General features: G+C 34.4%; 1 protein-coding gene across 9 annotated transcripts in view; it reads right to left on the bottom strand.

Moving 5' to 3' along the window:
- CPNE8 (copine 8) overlaps positions 1-23,727 on the bottom strand; it is a 240,112-nt gene that overhangs the window by 176,170 nt on the left and 40,215 nt on the right. The window lies entirely within an intron of this gene.

A 23,727-nucleotide genomic window follows, 5' to 3' on the forward strand; every position in this document is an offset into this window, starting at 1 on the left:
TTCAATGTGAAAGAAGGCCATTTGGCACTTCTCCCAAAGATAGAGCACAAATATAAAATTTACATCTCTTTTCCATCCTTGGCTTACATTCTTCCCTCCCAACTCCCATGGAATTCTAATGAGAGAATTTTAACTTTAGTTCTGAGCAACATTAGGCAATGAAGCATGCTGTCTTATCACGAACCAACTTTTATTAAAGTTCAATGAAATATTATCTTTTTAATAGGAAAACAGAAGAACTGTGCTAATCCATTAAAATGTGAAGCTTTCTTAAATTGTAATAATAAAACCATAGTACAAAATATTGATGACATAGGATTTACTAAGGCTACTTCCAACGGATCACCCCCAAAAAGAACAAATTTTCAGAGGTCTATGCCATTGGACAATGTTTTATATCACAGAACAATATCATACAGACAAATTATAACCCAAGTCACTAATTCAACATTTCAATAATATCAAGAATTTACTTTAAACAATAATATCAATTACAGCCACCAGTTATTGAGTGTTTACTTTGTTCCAAGCACTTTTCATACGTTACTTTAAATATTTACTATAATTCTGCATGATAGAACTAGCCCATTTTAGAGATAAGAAAAGTAAGGCAGAGTTTCAACCTAAGTCACTTTGGCTATAAAATCTGCATTCTTTCTAGGACTCTCCTCTATTTAAGCGTAAAACATAGGCCCTGGAGAAGATCCAACAATGAGCCTATCCATTTTATTTTTCTAATTTGAAGGGAGTCGGAATAAGAGAATATACCCAAATAACCAGGGGCTGGCAGTGCTCGTGTACTTCAAGACAACTGTGCAGAGGTCAGTAAGTTCAAGTATAAACAAGAGGGACCCTCCACCCTCCCACTCTTCCTACTGCTGGGAGGAAAGATGGGTTCCAGACCAGAGCAGAGAGCACCGAAGTCGCAAATGCACAACACTCTGAAAGAGAAACTCAGCCAGTACCCATATTCCCAAGTACTTGGATTTTTAACCCAAACTCCCACTCAGAGAGAATTTTTTAAAATGAAGTGAAATTTCCCACAGTAAGCCCCATTGAGGTGCAGCCAGCAACTCCCCAGAGCCTATTAGCCCTTAAAACACACACAAGCCTATTATTCATAGAATGCTGCTCCTCAGCAATAGGAGTGACTAAGTATACTCTGCTATCTCTAGTGAAGATTAATTTGTAGCCATTAAAATCCTGGTTTTAGCAAATAATCTATAAATTATGACTACATCCATAACAATATGTCTTCTAACACACAGTCCTGAAATTGTTTTTGATGATATTACCAGTAACCTTCATATTGCCAAATTCAGTGGTCACTTCTGGCCCTCATCTTGCCAGACCTCTCCACAGTATGTGGCACAGCTGTCCACTCATTCCTTTTAGAAGCCGTCTTTCCTGACTTTTGACACCACATTCCTCTGTGTTTCTCCTCTTCTCAGATTCTCAAGTATTCAACATCTCATTGGCAGACCTCAGTTCAAGGCACTCTTGTTCCCTATACAATCACTTTTTATTAGGTTATTTCATCTGTTTCTGCTATAGTTTGAATGTATCCCTTCCAAAATTCAGGTGTTACCAACATGACAGTATTAAGATGCAGAGCATTTAAGAAGTGATTAGGCCATGAGGGCACCTTTCTTATGAATGGAATGAAGGCCCTTATGAAAGAGGCTTCATACAGCATTTGGCCATCATTTGCCCTTCTGCCTTCCATCATGTTAGGATACAGCAAGAATGCCCTCGCCAGATGCCAGTGCCTTGATCCTGGGCTTCCCAGACTTCAGAACTGTGAGAAAATAAATTTCTCTTCTTTTTAAATTACCTGGTCTCAGGTATTCTGTTATAGCAACACAAAACAGACCAGGATAATTTCTTCGGTTTCAAATACCATCTACACGATAACTTCCAAAGGCATGTCATCAGCTCTGAGACTCACTTCTGGGTACAGACTCATGCATACAACTGCTTTCTTAACTTATATAAGTGGTTGTTTTATAGATCCCTCAAAAGTATCATCCAAACATAAAATAATTATTTTGTATCACAAATATCACCCTAATACTGGTGGCTTACCAAGTTTACTTCTTGTCAATAAATGCTACCACTATCCGCTTGATTTATCAGGCCATAAATGAAAGTCATCAATCTCAAGTCTTTCTTTTTAATCTGCCAACTCCTATTCATCACTAGCCCATAAGTTATCAGTTATAACTCCAAAATATGCCTCACAGCTGTTTACTTCTCTCCATAGTTCCTATTATCAGCCTAATTCAAGCTTTTCGTCCCTCTCATGGTCTACCCAAAGAGCCTCCTAACTTACATTTCTGCTTCTTCTTTTGTTCTCCTTCCAGTTCATCTTCTATGTGACATCTAGAGTAATCTTTTGAAAATGTAAACATGTCCATGTCATTCCACCAGCCAAAAATTTTTAATGGCTTCCCATAGTACTTATAATGAAATCTCTTTTCTTTGGTCTACAGGTCTTGGCTCCTATTTTCCTCTCTAACCTCATTATAGGCAGTATCCCTTCTTTCTCTTTGCTCCAGCCTCCTGGCTTTCTTGTAGGCCCTTTTACACACCAAACCCTTTCCCACCTCATGGCCTTTGCACCTGCTATTTCCTCTTACTAGAATGTTCTTAACCCCATTCTTAAATGGCTTTTTCCTCATCCTTTATAAAGCCTCTACTTAAATGTCAGTACACCAGCTCTAAACATCAATCTGAAATAGGTGCTCCATTCTTAAAGTTAGTCTCTCTCACAGGACCTGTCTTCCCCCTTAATAAAACTTATATTTTGATATTATACATTTAAATGTTTATGTTGGCTGGGCATGGTGGCTCACACCTGTAATCCCAGCACTTCGGGAGGCCAAGGTGGGCAGATCATATGAGGTTGGGAATTCAAGACTAGCCTGACCAAAATGGAGAAATCAAATCTCTACTAAAAATACAAAAAATTAGCCGGGCATGGTGGCAGGTGCCTGTGGTCCCAGGTACTCAGGAGGCTGAGGCAGGAGAATGGCGTGAACGTGGGAAGTGGAGCTTGCAGTGAGCCGAGATCGCGCCACCGCACTCCAGCCTGGGAGACAGAGTGGGACTCCGTCTCAAAAAAAACAAGAAAAGAAAAAAAAATACAAAATTAGCCGGGCGTGGTGGCGTATGCCTGTAATCCCAGCTACTCGGGAGGGTGAGGCAGGAGAATCACTTGAACCCAGGGGGCAGAGGCTGCGGTGAGTCAAGATCGCGCCATTGCGCTCCAGGCTGGGCAACAAGAGTGAAACTCCATCTCAAAAAAAAAATAAAAATAAAAATAAAATGTTTATGTTTCCCCCACTAGACAGTAAGCTTCATGAAAGAACAGGACACAGATATGTGTTTGATTTACACCTGAATAAAATTGAACAAATGGTTAAATAAAAGAGATCTGAGACATATTGTTCAGAAAAAATATCAAGGGTAATGTATAGTATAATACCAATTTTGGTATATGTGTAGCATAATGCCAATTTGATTAAAACATAAGCATATATATGCATATATATGTGTGTGTGTATATATATACAGAAAAAAATAGAATACAGTGTACGAGAATGTAATTATCATCTAATTTTTAAAAATGTGTTATGCATTTCTGGGTTTTCCCAATTTCTTGCAATGAGTACAATTTACTTTTAAAATCAGAAACAAAAAACTTTCAGGCAGCTTTCCTGTTTTTTAGTTCACTTTATTATAAAAAGTGAAAACTGGAAATAATAAGAAATCTACACATATGTTATGACTAGTTCAGCTCATGGGAAATACGTCGGTTATTTCCTGGATGCTGGAATGTATTAGCTATCAACCAAGTGATTAATCTTTTTGACTTGAAATAAAATTTACATCTTAGCTAATGTCTTATACTACTAAATAAATAATTGCTAATTCTTTGGAAAATGTGCAGTGGCATATCATTGTATGCCTATCAAAGGGGTGTAAAATTTTAAGGAAAGACAATTATTAATAATATTTATTGATGTTATACACCCAGAAACAGCTACATTTTAAAGCATTTTAACTTGTGTCCTAAAAAGTCTTGTTCTGAATATCAATAATACTAGATTATCAAAAGTACTTATGAATCTAATTACAATAACCTCTGGCACAGGCACAATGTACATGTACAAATATGTGGAAGCCAAGCACTTTTACATAATGATACTGTATTACGTTTTCGTAATCTTGTAGTTAGGAAACTATTCTTTTATTCACCAAGTATGAAAATTTTCAGTTATTTGAAAAACAAGTATGTAAACTTAAATTTGTTAAAACCATAAAACAATGTTCCCTTTAAAATTCCAAGCAAAAAATGAAAAACAATTCACAATCAAGTCTTTCAAAGTTTTCCTTTGTTTTATGCTTGAGCTAATCGGATAAATAGCTACTTTCCCAATTTAGGAACAAATCTTGCAGAAAATAATAGAATAGAAATACTCCTCATTTCCAAATCAACTGATTATTAAACTACTTCAGAGAAGTAGTAATGGGAAGAACACTCAGTAACTTCATCTATTTATGGCACCAAGCAGATGAACTATGTTTTGATTAAAATGTTCAGAAAGTTTTAATATATTATGAAGGCCCAGCACAACCATCCAGTCTCACATTCACTTGTCAACTGAAGTGAAAGTGATGAAGAAAAAAGGTCATCTGAACAACTGCACATCTTTAATTCAATTATTACGTTATAATTAAATCTTAGCAGCCATGATATACGGCCACAGTTTCCAGAGATTAGACAAGAGTAAAATAGATGAGTACAGCAGGCAGAATATTCTGACATAATATTAAGATAAATTTAATCTAAAAGCGCAATTTAGGACTATAAATATCCAACTTGCATGAAGGATACCAAACATACAAACACACACAGCTATACACAGAAGGTTTACATTCTCATACTCTTCCTCTTGGAAATAAAACACTGACCTCACCAGAGAATCCCCAGCCCTCTTCTTCCAAGAGAAAGAGATATATTTCTGTTATATAATTCATTATCCAAGACATTTTTTTCACAATCCAATAATCCAAAACTCACTTTATTATAACAAGTAGAACATCTGAAAGCTTTATCTAGATCTTACAATACTACAGATCAATGAGATGTAGCTACAGATATAAAAATACACGTACACACTACGCACACACACAGAGAGAGAGAGAGAAGTAAAATGACTTCCTTCTAATGTTCTTGGTTATGACAAAATATTTCACATAAGTGACTGTCATTCAATTTTTAGGATCTTCTGTTTCTAGGAAGTCACCTAAATCTTTAACCACCAACAAATGAGTACCTACATCATGTCTCTGTAATTTTCACACATAAAACATAGAACTAAAGTCTACCAGCATCTAAAATTATATTATAGTGTTTTAAAACTTTAGTTAAAACAATTATTAAAGTTTTATCATATACTTTAAAATAAAAATATCTTATGAAACTTAACATGTCATTACTTGCTATTAATTATTTGATTAGTAACATGTTTCACCCTCCGAATGAAAAAAAAAACTGATTCAGTTTATCCAAGAGATCCTTATTGGGAAATATGAATTAATTTTATAACATATCAGTTGGATGTTCATTTATGTGAGACAAAACATCTTTAAATGAACTGGGCAGACTATGTTAAGTTAGATTATTTTAATTTAAATGGTTATATAAATCCAATTGAAAATAAACTTGAAAAAATATAATGTATTGACACCAACCCTGAAGTATTTGAATATCTCAAAATAGTTCACACAGATGCTCTATAAATGTTGTGGACTAACATTCATTACAAAATAAACAACAATGAATTTCATAAACTCAAAACAAACTTTTGATCGATTATCTTTAAAACTCTTCCAGGGCAATAATTCTTAGATATTTCAGAATTATTAAATTTCATTATTCCCTTTGTAAAACTTTTACAACACTTTCTCCTTTTCCCGAAAGTATTGCATAAAATATGATCTCTAGGCACAGTTTGAGCACTGATGTTTTTAAATTCTCAATGTTTATTTTTGTGAATTTTATTTAATTTAATTTTGTACTATGAATTTTGCAGGAAAATAGAAACATTGCAAAACTAACCTGAGAATTATTTTCATTCACGAGTGATCAGAGCAAACTTTTACTCTACCAGTGACAAATTATGTTGTCTTACACCAACTCTCCCCCTGAGAACAACTAGAAAAAGTAGACGAAATATTTTAAAAAATCATTTTGGAAGCACCAGAGACCTAACAAAAGGTTACAATTTATGAAACAAAAAAACATGGACAAAAGAGAGGCCAGGAAAGAAGCCCTAAAAGGCTCTTTTTGGGGGGGAAAAAAAAAAAGGCCAAACTAGTCAGAGATTTTAGCAGTGTATATGCATGTTCGGTCTATATTTCTTTCCATTTATAATATGTCTAAACCTTTAAAAAGTGAGAGAGAAAAATTACCAAAAAAAAAATAAGTCAACAAACCTTTAGGCTGGGATTCCAAAGGGCTACAATCGAGAAGGATAAATCAGAAGAACAACCCTCAGGAGCCATGAAAGCCAGATTAGCGTCATTCAAATGTTTAAGGAATTAAAGTGAACTTTTACTAGCCTTTCTGTATCTACATAAGTAAAAGTAAACCCCCTCTAGAAAAATATAAAATCATTCAAACCTTTGCATTATCTCTAATTTTTCATATACCACATGCAGCAATTATCATCAGAAATGAGAACTTCTGTTCCAGCTCTATGTAATAGATCATAGCAGCCTATAGCAGACCAAGATCTCAAATAAACAACATTATACTTCACAGAACTAGAAAACAAAGAAAAAACTAAGCTCAAAGTCTGTGGAAGAAAATAATAAAGATCAGACAAGAATAAATAAAATAGAGACTAGAAAGATAATAGAAAATAACAATAAAACTAAGAATTGATTTTTTGAAAAGGTAAACAAAATTGACAAACTTTTAGTCAGACAGAAAAAAAAGGGAAGACAAATACATAAATTCAGAAATGAAAGAGGAGACATTACAACTGATACCACAGAGATACAAAAGATCATGAAAGACAACTATAAACAAGTTACCTACAAATTGGATAACCTAGGTAAAATGGATAAATTCACAGAAACATACAACCCAAAAAGACTGAATTTTAAAAAGAGAGAAAACCTGAGTAAGCAAATAAAGAATAAAATGGTTAAATCAATAATAATAGAAAAGAAATATCCCATCAAAGGAAAAACAAGGACCAGATGACTCACACAGAATTCTACCAAATATTAAAAGAAAAAATACGGGTTGATTATCCCTTATCTGAAATGCTTGGGACAGAAGTGTTTCAGATTTCAGAATTTTTCAAATTTTGGAATACAGTATATACATATTAGGATATCTTGGGAATGGGACCCAAGTCTAAACATGAAACTCCTTTGTTTTATGGTTTAGTGTGTGTCTTATTTATGCTTCAGTGTATGTCTTATACACATATGCTGAAGGCAATCATATACAATAACTTTAGTAATTATGTTCATGAAACAAAGTTTTGATCGCATTTTACTGTGACCCATCAGATGAGGCCACATGTAAAATTTTCCACTTGTGGCATTATGCCAACACTCAAAAAGTTTCAAATTTTGGAGTATTTTGGATTTTGAGCTTTCAGATTAAGGACAATCTGTAATACCAATCCTTCTAAAACGCTTCCAAAAACTGAAGAAAAGGGAATGCTTCCAAACTCATTTTACAAGTCTAGCATTGCCCTGTGTGATGGTTAATACTGAGTGTCAATTTGGTTGGATTGAAGGATGCAAAGTATTGCTCCTGGGTGTGTCTGTGAGGGTGTTGCCAAAGGAGATTAACATTTGAGTCAGTGAACTGGGAGAAGCAGGCCCACTCTCAATCTGGGTGGGTACCATCTAATCAGCTGCCAGTACACTGGAATAAAGCAAGCAGGAAAAGATGGAAAAGCAGACTTGTTGAGTCTTCCGGCCTTCATCTTTTTCTCGTGCCAGATGATTCCTGCTCTCAAATATCAGACTCCAAGTTCTTCAGCTTTTGGACTCTTGGACTTACACCAGTGGTTTGTGATTGTGTGAGTCAATACTGCTTAATAAACTCCCATTTATGCATACATCTATCCTATCAGTTCTGTCCCTCTAGAGAACCCTGACTAATACACCCTGATACCAAAGCCAGACAAAAACATTATAAGAAAAGAAAACTAAAGGCAGCTGTCTATGATGATCACAGGTGCAAAAATTTTTAACAAAATACTATCAGCCTGAATTCAACAGCACATTAAAAGAATCATTTATCATAAGTGGGATTTATCACTGGGATGCAAGGATGGTTCAACATACACAACTCCATAAAGATGATACAGTACATTAACAGAACAAATTACGAAAACTATATGATCAACTCAATGGAGCTGAAAAGGCTTTTAACAACATTCAAGAATGTTTCCAGATAAAAAATTCAAAACAAGTTAAGTTTTAAAGGAATAAACCTCTATACAATAAAAGACATTTATGAAAAGCCCACAGCTAACATCATACTGAAAGCTTTTCCTCTAATTCAGGAACCAGACAAGGATGCTCACTCTCACACTTCTACTTAACCTAGGACTGCAAGTTCTAGCCAGAGCAATTAGACAAGAAAAAGAAATAAAAGGTATGCAAATTGGAAAGAAAGAAGTGAAACTGTTTCTATTTGCTAATGACATGATCTTATATAGAGAAAGTTCTAAAGACTCCACCAATAAACTATTTCAACTGATGAAGTCAGTAAAGTTACAGGATACAAAATCAACACAGAAAAATCAGTAGTGTATCTTTACACTAACAACAAATTATCTGAAAAGTAAATTAAGAAAATCCCATTCACAATAACATTAAAAAAAAAAAAGACACAAAATACTGAGGAGTAAATTTAACCAAAAAGGTGAAAAACCTGTATAATAAAAACAAAACACTGATGAAAGAAATAATTATGACACAAATAAATGGAAAACTATTCTATGTTCATGGACTGAAAATGTAATATAGTTAAAACGGCCATATTACATAAGTGATGTAATCTCTATCAAAATTCCAAGTCATTTTTCACAGAAATAGAAAATACAATCCTAAGTTTTATACAGAACCACAAAAGATCCCATATAGCCAAAGTAACCTTGAGAAAAAAAAAAACAAAGCTGAAGGCATCACACTACCTGACTTCAAAATCTACTACAATGCTATAGTTACCAACACAGCATGTTATTGGCATAACAACATAAAATGACCAGTGGAACAGGATACAGAGTCCAGAAATAAATCCATGCACAACACAGCATGTGGAAAGGCAAGATGTTGATCAAAGTGTACAAAATTTCAGTTAAACGGGAGGATAAGTTTTAATGATCTACTGTAGAAAAAAGTGACTATAATAACACACTGTATATTTCAAAATTGCTAAGAGAAGATTTTAAATGTTTTCACCACAAAAAGAATACTAAGTAGGTGAGGTACTGGATTTCTTAAACAACCTGATTTAATTATTCCCATAATGTAAACATGTAAAATATCACATTGTATCCCATAAATATATAATATGCACCTATTGCCAATTAAAAGTTAAAACAAAAACTTGAAAATTTAATGAAACAACTGAAAGAGATTAAAAGGGACCAAAGAATAAACAAAACAATTGGCAAGCCCTTACCTAAACTAATTTTAAAAAGAGAGAAGTCACAAATAAAATAATAAATGAAAGAGAAAACATGACAAGTGATGGTACAGGAATAAAAATGATCATAAGGGACTATTATGAACAACTTTAGCCAACAAATTGAATAACCCGGAAGAAATGGAAAAATTCTTAGAAACATATAACCTAGGCTGAATCATGAAAAGATAAGAAACTTGAACAGACCAATAGTGAATAAGAGATTGAAGCAGTAATCAACAACCTCAAAAGCAGTAATCAAAAGGAAAAGCCTGGGACTTGATGGCTTCTCTGATGAATGCTACCAACCATTTAAACAAGAATCAATATCAATCTTCCTTAAATTCTTTCCAAAATATTAAAAAAAAAAAAAAAAGAAATACCCTCAGACTCATTTTATAAAGTCAGCATTATCATACCAAAACTAGACAAGGGCACAACTGGAAAAGAAAATTATAGACCAATATCCTTGGTGAATATGGATGTAAAAATCCTCAGGAAAATACAAATAGACCAAATTCAATAGCATATTAAAAGGATCATCCTTGTCTATAATCCTCACTAGCTAGACACCTGGTATCACCAACTAATGGCATGGGTTGCCTAGAGGGCAGAACCTTAGATTTTTCTTAGTTTTCCTATAATATTCTGAATTGATAAAATAAATTTGACAGTAGTGCTTATAAATTTTTCAAAATGCCTATGTAAATTGAATTTTTTATAATCCCCATAAAATAAAAATACAAATAGGTTGGACATTGTTCTATACTTCATGTTGTTTGCAAGAAACTGATCACCACATTTAAAACTTGGAAAAGACAGCTACTATATCAATGATTAACTATGGAATAAAATTTTAGGCTGTGGTTTTTCAATATACATGTACTGTCACAAAATCTCATGTTGTGATTTATCTTTATTTAAAACTTTAGATGCATCACATTTAAAGAAAATTGTGACTGCATAAAGTTTCTAACTGGACTATACTATGAGTATCAGGGTGTTTTTTTTTTCCAATATACAGCCTAGATATATTTTGGGTAAAGATAAATGCTCTTTAGTTAGGAATAAATTATGATAATAGAGTAGATGTTTACCTTAATCTTGTTGTCTTTTTCCTTAATTTTCAAAATAAAGGGCTAGCAACCTACATTGACAACCTTCATAGTTTTCCTTCAAATGTTACTGATTCATATAGCAAAACCCTGTCACACACTGATTTAACATACATAAATGTCAACAAAACATATCAGTATTATTCATGCCAATGTAGCCTTTACACAAGAAAGAGACACACCTAATTAAAATCATAGCTACAACTCAAATAATTCATATTTTATTTTATAATATAATTGGCAGTACACAAATATATTGACTATAAATAAACCATAGATCTCAGTCATTGTTTATTGATTGTCCATCAAAGAAATTGTAAGGATGGGACTTTCATTTCCAGAAAGATGGAGTCATTTCTCTATTTTTCTTGCAAAGTACAACTAAAAACACTGAACTACATTATAGTTATTTCTTTACTTTATCAATGTCGATATTCTGGTTGTGATAATGTACTAGAGTTTTTAAGATATTACCACTTGGGGAAAGTGAGGAAACAGGACATAGGATTTCTCTGTATTATTTCTTATGTAAAGACAAACACAAACCAAAAATTAAAAATAAGAAGGTTAGGCCAGAGGTGGTGGCTCACGTCTATAATCCCAGCACTTTGGGAGGCCAGGGCGTGCGGATCACAAGGTCAGGAGTTTGAGACCAGCCTGGCCAACATGGCGAAACCCCATCTCTACTAAAAATACAAAAAAAATAATAGCCAGGCATGGTGGTGGGCACCTATAATCCCAGCTACTCAGGAGGCTGAGGCACGAGAATTGCTTGAACCCAGGAGGCGGAGGTTGCAGTGAGCTGACATTGTGCCACTGCACTCTAGCCTGGGAGGCAAGAGCAAGACTCCATCTAAAAAAAATAAATAAGAGGCTTAATTCTCCCTGTTGATAATAGAAAATATTTCCCTCCCTCCTTTTATTCAGAGAATTTACTTTGGAAAACATGTAATTACAAGTACTTTCTCTCTCTGAAATGTATATAAATCATTTTGAAAACTCTGGTCAGCTTTATAACCCGGGAATGTCTTTCTCAAGAACATAGGAGCCATCTTTATATAATGTAAACATCAAAATGAATTGCACCTCTGTCTCCCAGTTTCTGTGGGAAAGCAGGAGCCTAATTTTGGTAGAGTCATTGTTCCAAGTTGCAAAACTACCTTTTGTCCTAAAGACAAGAAGTTTGTTTTTCCTCCATATAAAGCCAATTAACTAACACAGATGGTTATGATGGAGTTCAGGCAAGCCCCAAAATTGGGGCTTAGCCTGGGAGGTTCTTAACTTCACCTAGAAAAGAATGCAAGGGCAAGCTGGTGGTGTTAAACAGCAACTTTTATTGAAGTGTCAGTGTACAGCAGCAGCAGAGTTACTGCTCTTTGCAAGCAGGGCTACACAATAGGCAGTGTGCCAAAGTAGCAGCTCAAAGGTGCTTCTGCAGTCATATTTATATTTACTTTTAACTACATGCAAATTAAGGAGCAGTTTATGTAGAAATTTCTAGGAAAAGAGTGGTAACTTCTAGGTCATCAGGTTGTTGTCATGGAAAGGGGCAATTAATTCCAGGTGTTGTCACAGCAATGGCAAATTGACATGGCACATTGGTAGACATCTTATGGAAAGCTGCTTCTACACCAGCCCTGTTTTTGCTAGTCCTCAATTTGGTCTAGCGTCTAAGCCCCACCTCTGGAGTCAAGTCTCAACTTCCACCTCAGTTATACTATGAGCAAATGAGATTTTTTTTCCTGTGATACAAGGATGATTCAAATAAAGCAAATCAATTAATGCAATATACAGTAAAACAGATTAAAAGATAAAATACCACGACCATCTCAATAGACACAGAAAAAGTGCTGGACAAAATTCTGCAACGTTTCCTGATGAAAATACTTAGTAAATACTTTACCTGAACATAACAAAACCATACACACAAAGCCTACTGCAACATCATACTCAGTGGTGAAAAACTGAAAGCTTTTCCTCTAAAATCAGGAAAAAGGCAAAGATGACAATTCTCATCACTTCTAATCAACATAGTGTGAAAATCCTAGCCAGAGCACTTAGACATGACAAAGAAATAAAAGGTATCCAAATCAAAACAGAGGAAGTAAAATTATCTTCGTTTGCAAATGACCTTATAGTTAAAAAAAAAAAAAAATCCCAAAGACTTCACAAAAACTATTAGAAATAATAAACAAATTCATAAGTTGCAGATATGAAATCTACATACAAAAATCAGTTGTGCTTTTATACACCAACAATGAACCATCCAAAAAGATACTTAAGAAATAATTTCTTTCTAACAGAATCAGAAAGAATAAAATACTTGGTAATAAACTTAACTAAGAAGGTAAAAGACCTGTGTACACTGAACACAAAGCATTAATGAAATAAATAAGAAAGACAAAAAGAAATGGAAAAACCTCTCATGTTAATGGATTGGAAGATCAAAATAATCACACTACCCAAAGTGATCTTGATCTTTGGTTCAATGCAATAATTATCAAAATCCTAATGACATTTTTAATAATAGACAAAAAAAAATCTTAAAATTCATATGGAACCACAAAAGATCCTGAATAGCTAAAACAATGTTGAAAAAGAACAAAGCTCGAGGTATCACACTTCCTGATTTTCAAAATATACTAAAAAGCTATAGTCATTAAAATAATATAGTACTGAAACAACAGCCACATGGATCACTGGAATAGAAGAGAAAGCTCATAAATAAATTCACACATAGATGTTTAACTGATCTTCAACAAGGGTGTCAATGGGGAAAAGATAATTTCTTCAACAGATGGTGTAGAAAAAATTTCATATTCATATGCAAATACACATACACAAAAGACTACTCAAAATGAAGTAAAGACATAATGTAAGATGTGGAACTATAAAACTCCTAGAAGAAAACATAGGGTAAAAGTTTCATGACATTGATCTTGGGCCATGAATTCTTGATTATAACACCAAAAGCACAAGCAACAAAAGCAAAATTAGACAGGTGGGAGTAACTCAAATTAAAAAGGTTTTCCACACCAAAGGAAAGCAGAGTCAAAAGGCAACCCACAGAAGGAGGAAATATTTGTGTACCATCTGATGAGGGATTAACAACTAAAATATAAAAAGAAATCAGAAACTCAGCAGCAAAACAACCAAATAACTCAATTTAAAAATAGGCAAAAAAAAAAAAAAAAAAAAAAAAAAAACCTTGAATAAACATTTGTCCAAAGAAGATACACAAATGGTCAACAGGTATATGAAAGGATGCTCAACATCACTAATCATTAGAGAATTGTAAATTCAAATTTCCCTGAGATATTGTCTCATGCCTGTTAGAATGGCTATTATCAAAAAAAAAAAAAAAAAAAAAAAAAAGAAGAATTGTTGTTGAGGATGTGGAGAAATTAGAGCATTTGTGCACTACTGGTGGAACTGTAAAATGGTGCAGCCACTGTGGAGAACAGTATGAAATTTCCAAAAATTAAAAATATATTTATCATGTGGTCTAGCAATCCCACTTTTGAGTGTACATTCAAAAAAACTCAAATAATAATCTTGAAGAGATATCTGCGCTCCTATGTTCATTACAGCATTATTCACAATAGCCTACATACCACGGGACATGATTCAGCCTTTAAAAGGCTGGAAAGGAAGGAAATCCTGCCATTTGCAACAACATGGATGAATCTGGAAGACATTAGGCTAAGTGAAATAAACCAGACACAGAAGGATAGATACTACAAAATACCACTTATATGATGAATTTAAAATAGTCAAATTCATAGAAGCAAAAAGTAGAAGAACGTTTGCCAGAGGTTGAAGGGAGGGGAAACTGGGAAGAATGACTGGGTATTAAGTTTCAGTTATGAAAAATGAGTAAGTCCCAAAGATCTACTGTACAGCATGGTGCCTAGGGTTAACTATACCGTATTCCATACTTAAAAATTTGCTTAAAGCGTAGATATTAAGTGTTCTTATAGCAAAAAATAACATGGTATATATACAATGGAATATTATTCAGGCTTACAAAAGTAGGTAATCCTGCCACATGCAGCAACATGAATAAACCTGGAGGACATTATATTAACTGAAATAAACAACTCACAGAAGGACAAATACTGTGTAATTCCCTTACACGAGGTATCTAAAATAGTCAAACTTATAGAAACAGCAAAGAATGGTGGTTGCCATTGGCTGTGGGGGAGAGAAAAACGGGGAGTTGTTGTTCAATGGGTATAAAGTTTTAGTTATGCAAGATGAGCAAGTTCTATGTCAATAGTTAATAAAACTGTACTGTATACTTAAAATTTTTAAAGGGCATATATTAAGTGTTCTTATCACATGAAAATAAAAAAAATCAAAGCAAAGCAAATCAGAATAATATTAAAAACAACTTATTAAACTTTCAAGCATAAAAACAATTTGAAATATTAAAAGAAAATATGACCTACTCAGAATATCAATCTTGAATGACTAATACCAAGACACAGTCTAGTGAAAGTACTTAATATTATTTTCAAAAGAAAAGTAATCCACTAGCCATTCATGCAGAATGAGTACATGGCTTAAAATAAAATTATATTTTCATAAAACTTTTTGTCAGAAATGCTTTATGACAGAACAAAAATGAAATAATATATTAAATATATGCAAGGAAAGAAAATGTGATCAAAAGATTTCATGTTCTTCCAATACAAAGGACACAAATTGTTATTAACATGAAAGAACTAGGGAAATACTGTTCCTATGAACTTTTCTAAGGAATTTACTAAAGATGGATTTTTATAAAACCATAATTACTAGAGAAATATTGACATATAGAGTAGTGGTGAGCATTACTTACAGAACTAAGACTAAATTATGGCTGAAAGAGAAAAAATAAAGTATGAATGGCAATATAATCTGCTAATGTTGGTATAGTGTAACATTATTCTAACTAATACATGAAAATCTCCAATGATCTAGGCACTAAGCATCAAAGGATACTAATATCACAAAAGAGTGAAAACAAGACATCATTTGCTTTCCAATGAAAAGTTCATACAACCACCAATAGATCTGTTAAAGAAACTAAATCTCTATTCAACCTTCAGATTCAATTAGCCAAATTGTGGAACTGCAAATAACAGAAAAAATATAATGAAATGCACCATAAGCACATGGTCAACAAGATTCTGACTGTGTAACTACAGGTCAAATTAGCTTGTTAGCATTATATATATCATATACATTATAATCATTATATATTTCTCCTATATAATCCTGAGGATTAGATGGTAGAAACATATCAGTTTAATTCCCTGATTCTGGTTATTATATTATGATTATGGAGGAACATGTCTTTTATGTAAATAAAGCATTCAGATGTTGTGGGGCATATTGTCAGCAACTTATTTTCAAACAGTTTAAAGGGAAAAAAAATCCTTTATACTATATTTGCACCTTTTCTGTAAGTCTGACATATTTTCAAATTTTAAAAAATAACTTTGAATCTGGAAGGTAATAGAAGCATAACATAACAAACTGGGATATAATTAAAGCCTCTTAAAAGAGAATTTTTAGCCTAAAATGCATATATTAGAAAAATGACTGACAATAACTGTTAAGCTATCATTCTCAAGAACTTAGAAGAGAAATGCTGGGTGCAATGGCTCACGCCTGTAATCCCAGCACTTTGGGAGGCCGAGGCAGGCAGATAATTTCAGGTCAGGAGTTCAAGACCAGCCTGACTAATATGGCAAAACCCTGTCTCTACTAAAAATACAAAAGTTAATCAGGCCTGGTGGCACACACCTGCAGTCCCAGCTACTTGGGAGGCTGACCAATGAGAATCACTTGAACCCAGGAGATGGAGGCTGCAGTGAGCTGAAATCATGCCACCGCACTCCAGCCTGGATGAGAGACTGAGACTGTGTCTCAAAAAAGAAATAAAAGATCAAATTAAATCGAAAAATGAGAAAAAATCAGTTGCAGTAACCAGTGACTGTTTTTTAATTAGAGATAACCATTAAAGGCAAAATTTGATTATTGCAAAGACTAATAATTGATAAACCTTTGCCAAGAAGAACCAAAAAAAAGAAACACAAATTATCAATATAAGAAGGTAAAAAAAGGGACATCATTATAAATCCCACAGAAAATACACATATCGTAAGTGTGTATTACAAGCAGTGTTATGCCAATAAATTGAAAATTCAGGTTAAATGGATAAATTCCTGAAAAATCATGGCACACAAAACTGACAGAAGAAGAAATTGAAACTGTAAGTAGACATGTATGTAACGAAGATATTGAATCTGATATTAAAACCTCCTATAATGAAATGTCCAGACTCGGAATGTTTTAGCAGCAAACTTTTTCAAACATTTAACTAAAATACAACACCAATTTTACTCATACTCCTTCAAAGAGAAAACAGAAATGCTTTCAAGCAGAAGTAATGAGGCTTGCCTAATCTTAACAACAAAAGGTACAAGTTTATGACAAAGAAGTAAATTTATAGATCAATATAAGTTGTAACAGGCAAAATTCTAACAAATAGTAGCAAGGCCTAGTAAGCAATATACTTAAAAGACCATACATCATTATTCAGTTGGAAACATTATGGAAATACGTGTTTTATGAAAATCAAGCATGTATTTCATCTTAATGACAAAATAAAAATCATATACTCATCTGAATAAATGCAAACACATGAAAATTTTACCCATGGGATCAAGAACAAGAATGCCTCCTGTCACCACTTTTATTAAACACTATACAAGAGGCCCCTGTCAGTACAGTAAAGATAAATGTATGTATAAATTGACAAACAGATTCTAAAATTTCTGTTGAGCTGTGTAAAGCTAAGAATATCCTAGAAATAGAGTTTGAGAACTATGGCCCATAGGCCAAATCTGGCCTGCTGCTGGTTTTTGTAAGTTAAGTTTCACTGAAGCACAGCCCCATCATCATCCATTTACGTACTGTCAATGGCTGCTTTCATGCTACAGTAGCTAGAGAGACTATAAGGCCCACCTAGCCTAAAATCTTTGCCCTGGCTCCTATTTACATTTGACCCTTTACAGAAAAAAATTTGCCAGCCCCTGCCCTAGAAAATCTAAAGAAGAAGAAAAAAAAAAAACTACAAAGCTCACGCCGCCAGCACTAGTTATTAAAACAGCATGGTATTACACAACAGAATCCTCAACAAGGTCCTCACATATACAGTTATTTGTGATAAAGGTGATGTAATTGTGCAGCGGAGAAAGGTGATCCCTTCAACACATGTTCCCGAGTCAATTCGACACTATATGGCATCAAAGTAAATTTCATCTCAAACCATATACAAAAATTAATCCCAGAGGAACTGTAGGTCTAAACATGAAAGGTGAAACAATAAAACTTCTAAAAGGTAACACTGGGAAATACCATCACGGCCTTCAGAGAGTAAGATTTTCTTAAAAAGAACGAAAGCACAGATCATAAAGGATATGTTATGATTATAAAGGATCATATTGCTATGTTAGATTAAATTAAAATTATGAACTTTTGTTCATCAAAATACACTATTCAAAGAGTAGAATGCCATACTATATAAAGGGAGAAGATATTTGAAAGATACGCAAGCAACAAGGAATTCCTGTCCTGAAGATATAACTCCTGAAAATTAGTAAGAAAATAGGCAATACTTCTTAAAAGAGAATAGCCAAATGGCCATTAAGCCTACCTAAAGGTTCTGAACCATAGTAATCATCGGCAAGTTAAAAAACAAAAACAGGATATCTTTACCCACTAATCAGAATGGAAATATTTTTAAAACTGGCAATAAAAAGCATTGGCAAAGATGTACGGCAATACAAGTGGCAGATGGAAAATTCTGGAAAACCATTTGGCAGTATCTACTGAAGATGAAAATATGCATTCCTCCTATGGCTCAGATAATTCATTCCTACATATAATATTAGGAATATGTGAATGTTAAGACCCAAAAGATATGTACAAGAATGTTCTAAACAGATAATAATATTTAGTAACAGGGAACAAGCCAAAAATGTGTCCAAAGTAGAATGGATAAGTACATTGGGGCATATTCATAAAACAGAGAACCATGCAGCAACGGACATGAACAACCTCTTGCCACAGGCATGGATAGAGCTCACTGAAAGAAACAACATAATTCAGTATAAACTATATGATTCTATGTATATAAGGCTTAAAAATGGGCAAAACTATTCTATAGTGTTAGAAATCAGAATGGTAGTTCAATTTAGGAGGAGGCTTGAAGGAACACAATAAAAATTCTTGGATTTCTAGGAATGTTCCCTTTCTTGATCTAGATGGTGGTTACATGGCTGTGTTTACTTCTAATTCATTGATTTCGTTGAGTTTTATTTTGATAAAAAGGTATATTAAAAGTGGGACAGAAAAAATAATTTAAGAGATCAAAACATTCTGGATTTGCTTTTTAGCTAACAATGAGAAAAGTTCTGTCTAAAGTGTGATTCTTGTTCAATTGAACATGTGATATGCATAGAGCTAATAGAGTTCAACTACGCTTTATAAACTACGGGTAACTTATATTAACCCACAATTTCTACTTATCTATATCCAGGAATATTTGTAATACTATTTTATATCCTTTTCTGAACAGAAAGATTCCAATGCCAATCTGCAGATCTCTTTCTAAAACTGGTATTGCTGACATTGGAAATCCAAATGGATCAATATAGTATTTGTCTGTGTAACATACAACATATTTTTGCTGAAATATTAATGGCCACACATTTCATAAAATATATTGGCTTTACTAAGTTCTTTCAACTACATGTCACACAACTGTTTTTACAAGAACACAGTAAATGTCTTCCATTACAATCCCCTCAATCAATCACAGGAAGTCTTTATACATATTGTGAGACTCCTTCCAATATCCACTAAAGAAATATAATGCTGTAGATTGAATGCACAGCAGAATAGTGCAATTCAAATCTTTTCTAAAAGAGAGAAAACAAAACAAAATAAAAATATTCAGCTGCTCTGCAACATGCATTCAATAGTGAAGAAAGTATCAGTAGCCATGCAGAATGGTTAATCGATTAGCAACAGTGATGGCCTTAAAATTTTAAAAGCTTCCTCTCTCCTGTATCAATAGCTTTATATGTTTCATCATAATATTTCTCTAAAACAAAAATGAAAGAATATAATGAATATCCCTAAGCCTTAAGAGATACATAACATGTTGTCAACTGATGCAATAATTCAAATTCCAAAACATGTAGTTAAGCTTAAAGAGTAGAAGAAAAAGTCTTAGGCTCCCATAACTAGTTACCATGACACATACATGTTCTCACATTTAATATAAAAAAATGTGGCCTACACAGCAATTTATCTACAGGGATCCTTCCACCACATAAATTCTGAAACCATGACACTAAACTGTGTGTGCCTGTGTTAAGAAGCTAAATTTAGGTGTCCCTACATTTGGGTGTTCAATCAAATATTAATTGAACACCTTTTTTTTTTTTTTTTTTAAGAGTATTGCTCTGTCACCCAGGCTGGAGTGCAATGGCGGGATCTCGGCTCACTGCAACCTCCGCCTACTAGGTTCAAGCGATTCTTCTGCCTCAGCCTCCTGAGTAGCTGGAATTACAGGCACCCGCCACCATACCATGCTAATTTTTGTATTTTTAGTAGAGATAGGGTTTTACCATGTTGACCAGGCTGGTCTCTAACTCCTGACCTCAGGTGACCTGCCCACATCGGCCTCCCAAAGTGCTGGGATTACAGGCCTGAGCCACTCTGCACCTGGCCCTCAACACCTTTCAAGAACAAAAGAAAGGTCGGTCGCGGTAGCTCACGCCTGTAATCCCAGCACTTTGGGAGGCCGAGGCGGGAGGATCACGAGGTCAGGAGATCGAGACCATCCTGGCTAACAAGATGAAACTCCGTCTCTACTAAAAAATAGAAAAAAATAGCCGAGCGTAGTAGCGGGCGCTTATATTCCCAGCTACTCGGGAGGCTGAGGCAGGCGAATGGCGTGAACCCGGGAGGCGGAGCTTGCAATGAGCAGAGATCGCGCCACTGCACTCCAGCCTGGGGGACAGAGTGAGACTCCGTCAAAAAAAAAACATAAAAATAAAAATAAATAAAAGGAACAAAGAAAGCCATATTCTAAATGCTGTGCAGGAGGTTTCACCTTTGGAAGCACAAAGCTAAACAGTGAAGCCAAGACATATGAGAGAGTAAGTTTGCAAAAAAGTTATTGATGTTTGTTGAATAGTATAGTGTGTGTGTGTGTGTGTGTGTGTGTGTGTGTTTGTGAGAGACAGAGAAACACCTAAACAAGTATTATTCAGTATGGAGATGAATAAATGTTAACATAGCTCAGTGTCAATGGAATGGGGCAGAGCAGAGACAAAGTCAAACTGTAGTAATCAGCATTTGAAAGTAGACTTGTTTGCCTCTACACTATAATCACTGTAGTTCATAAACAACTTCAGCATGCCTTTTATCACATACTAACTTAGGGAACCTGGAACAAATTCTATAATTTTAAATGTTTAAAAGTAATTCACAAAATGAATTGGCTATGGATAACTAAAATCCAACTTCACGAACTTAGTTGGAATATTTTCCCAACTCTGAGTAAAGTGGCCATTCTTAGAGATGTTACTTTTTTTATTTCCATTTGCCACTAGGTTTCCATATTTTCGTAATTCATGGTGCTTAAACATCATTTCTAGCTCTGAAATTACTATACACTAAAAATAATTTTAGTTTTGCATCCATTACTTCAAGAGTTTTTCATAATTCACAGTCATTAGATAGAATTTATCAACAATATAGGTGGTAATTATAATCATGTTAGAGATAATTTTTAAACTGCAAATTTGAACTAAAGATTAATTTTACATAATTTTATATTTCTTTATTTGGAGCATTTGTTTCAACACATTTTTAAGCTTTATTTTTTCACTTATTCCCCTTATTATCTAAAAGTGATTCATCTCAGAACGTAAATTCGTATGGCTTGTTACACATACTTTTCCAAAATATACCTGAATTTAAATATAACCACTATATTATTGAGATAATGCTGATACCTCCATCAATAAATTGATTTTACAGATGTACCAAAATTGCTGAGAAAACTCTCAGAGACTCCGTCTCATAAAGAGAAAAAAAAAAAAAAAAAAGGATGAGTTCATGTCCTTTGCAGGGACATGGATGAAACTGGAAACCATAATTCTCAGCAAACTAACACAGGAACAGAAAACTAAACACCACATGGTCTCCCTCATAAGTGGGAGTTGATCAATGAGAACACATGGACACAGGGAGGGGAACATCACACACCCGGGCCTGTCGGTGGGTGGGGGGCTAGGGGAGAAATAGCATTAGGAGAAATACCTAATGTAGATGACGGGTTGATGAGTGCAGCAAACCACCATGACACACGTATACCTATGTAACAAACCTGCACATTCTGCATATATACCCCATAACTTAAAGTATAATAAAAATAAATAAATAAAAATAAAAGTTTAAATAATTTAAGTTAAAAAAAAAAAGGAAATTCCCACTTTGTCCTTTACAACTGGGTAACTTTGGTCTAGTCATTTAACCTTTCTGTGTTTCATTTTTCTCGTGAAACATAAGGATTATAACATAACCTACCTCTTAAAGTTGCTGTGAAAACTAAATTAGTCAATATTTATAAAGGGCTTGGAACATTAGTTAGCCATCATTATTATAAAAGTTGTAAATTAAGTAAGAAATTTATATTTCATTGCTTAGGCAATAGGAAAGCATGAGAAATTTTTTAAGGAAGGGAGATTTTGAGCTGAGGCTGCCCTTAAACTAACAGGCCAATACCACTTGGTCAGCACCCACTTAAGAATTAACTCCCAGAACCCTGGTTTAGGTCCAAAATTGTTTGTTGTCCTTCTTCAAACTCCCTTTATCCAATAAAGTTTCCAGTTGCCTCATTATTAGGCATTTGCATTGGCCCAGATGTCTGGTACTATAACTTAGGTATCCTTATCCTGGTAACTTTTTGGTGCCTGAAGCAAAGTCATTTTGTGGACACCCTGGTCAATGCTCAGTCCCATCTAGCCTGGCATCTATGGTCAATAAGCAGTTCCACTGTATTGTTTCAGGCCTTTGAGAAAGGGAACTCCGAAGAGAATGACAAGACAGCATGTCTTTCAGGAAGATAATCAAAGGAATGATTAGACAGATGAACATGGAAAAAAGGGGGTAGGAGAATTGTTGCAACACGGATGACAAAAGAGAAAAGGAGTCTGAATAAAAAGGGTGGCTTATCCAAGCGTGGATTTTTCTTTTTTATGAAAGAGAACTCATAGCACTGGATGACATTAAGTGATGAAGATGTGGGAGAGAAACTCAGGATGACTACAAAAATTGCAGTTTCATATTTTGGCTAGCAGTTTTAGCTATATTTGAAGCGAAGAAGAAGCAGACATAGGGTAAAGATGATGAGTTTACATTTGATACAGAGTTTGAGGTAAATATTGAACTAAATAGAAATGTGCTGGGCACAGTGGCTCACACCTGTAATCCCAGCACTTTGGGAGGCCAAGGCAGGTGGATCACCTGAGCTCGGGAGTTTGAGACCAGCCTGACTAACATGGAGAAACCCCGTCTCTACTAAAAATACAAAATTAGCCGGGCGTGGTGGCCCCATGCCTGTAATCTCAGCCACTCTGGAGGCTGAGGCAGGAGAATCGCTTGAACCTGGGAGGCAGAAGTTGCAGTGAGTCAAGATCGTGCCATTGCACTCCAGCCTGAGCAACTAGAGCAAAACTCCGCCTCAAAAAAAAAAAAAAAAAAAGTGCAGAAGCAGTTAGATACAATAAACGTGTATCTGTTTATGGACTA

Source organism: Macaca fascicularis, chromosome 11, assembly GCF_037993035.2.
Source record: "Macaca fascicularis isolate 582-1 chromosome 11, T2T-MFA8v1.1".
Lineage (NCBI taxonomy): Eukaryota > Metazoa > Chordata > Mammalia > Primates > Cercopithecidae > Macaca > Macaca fascicularis.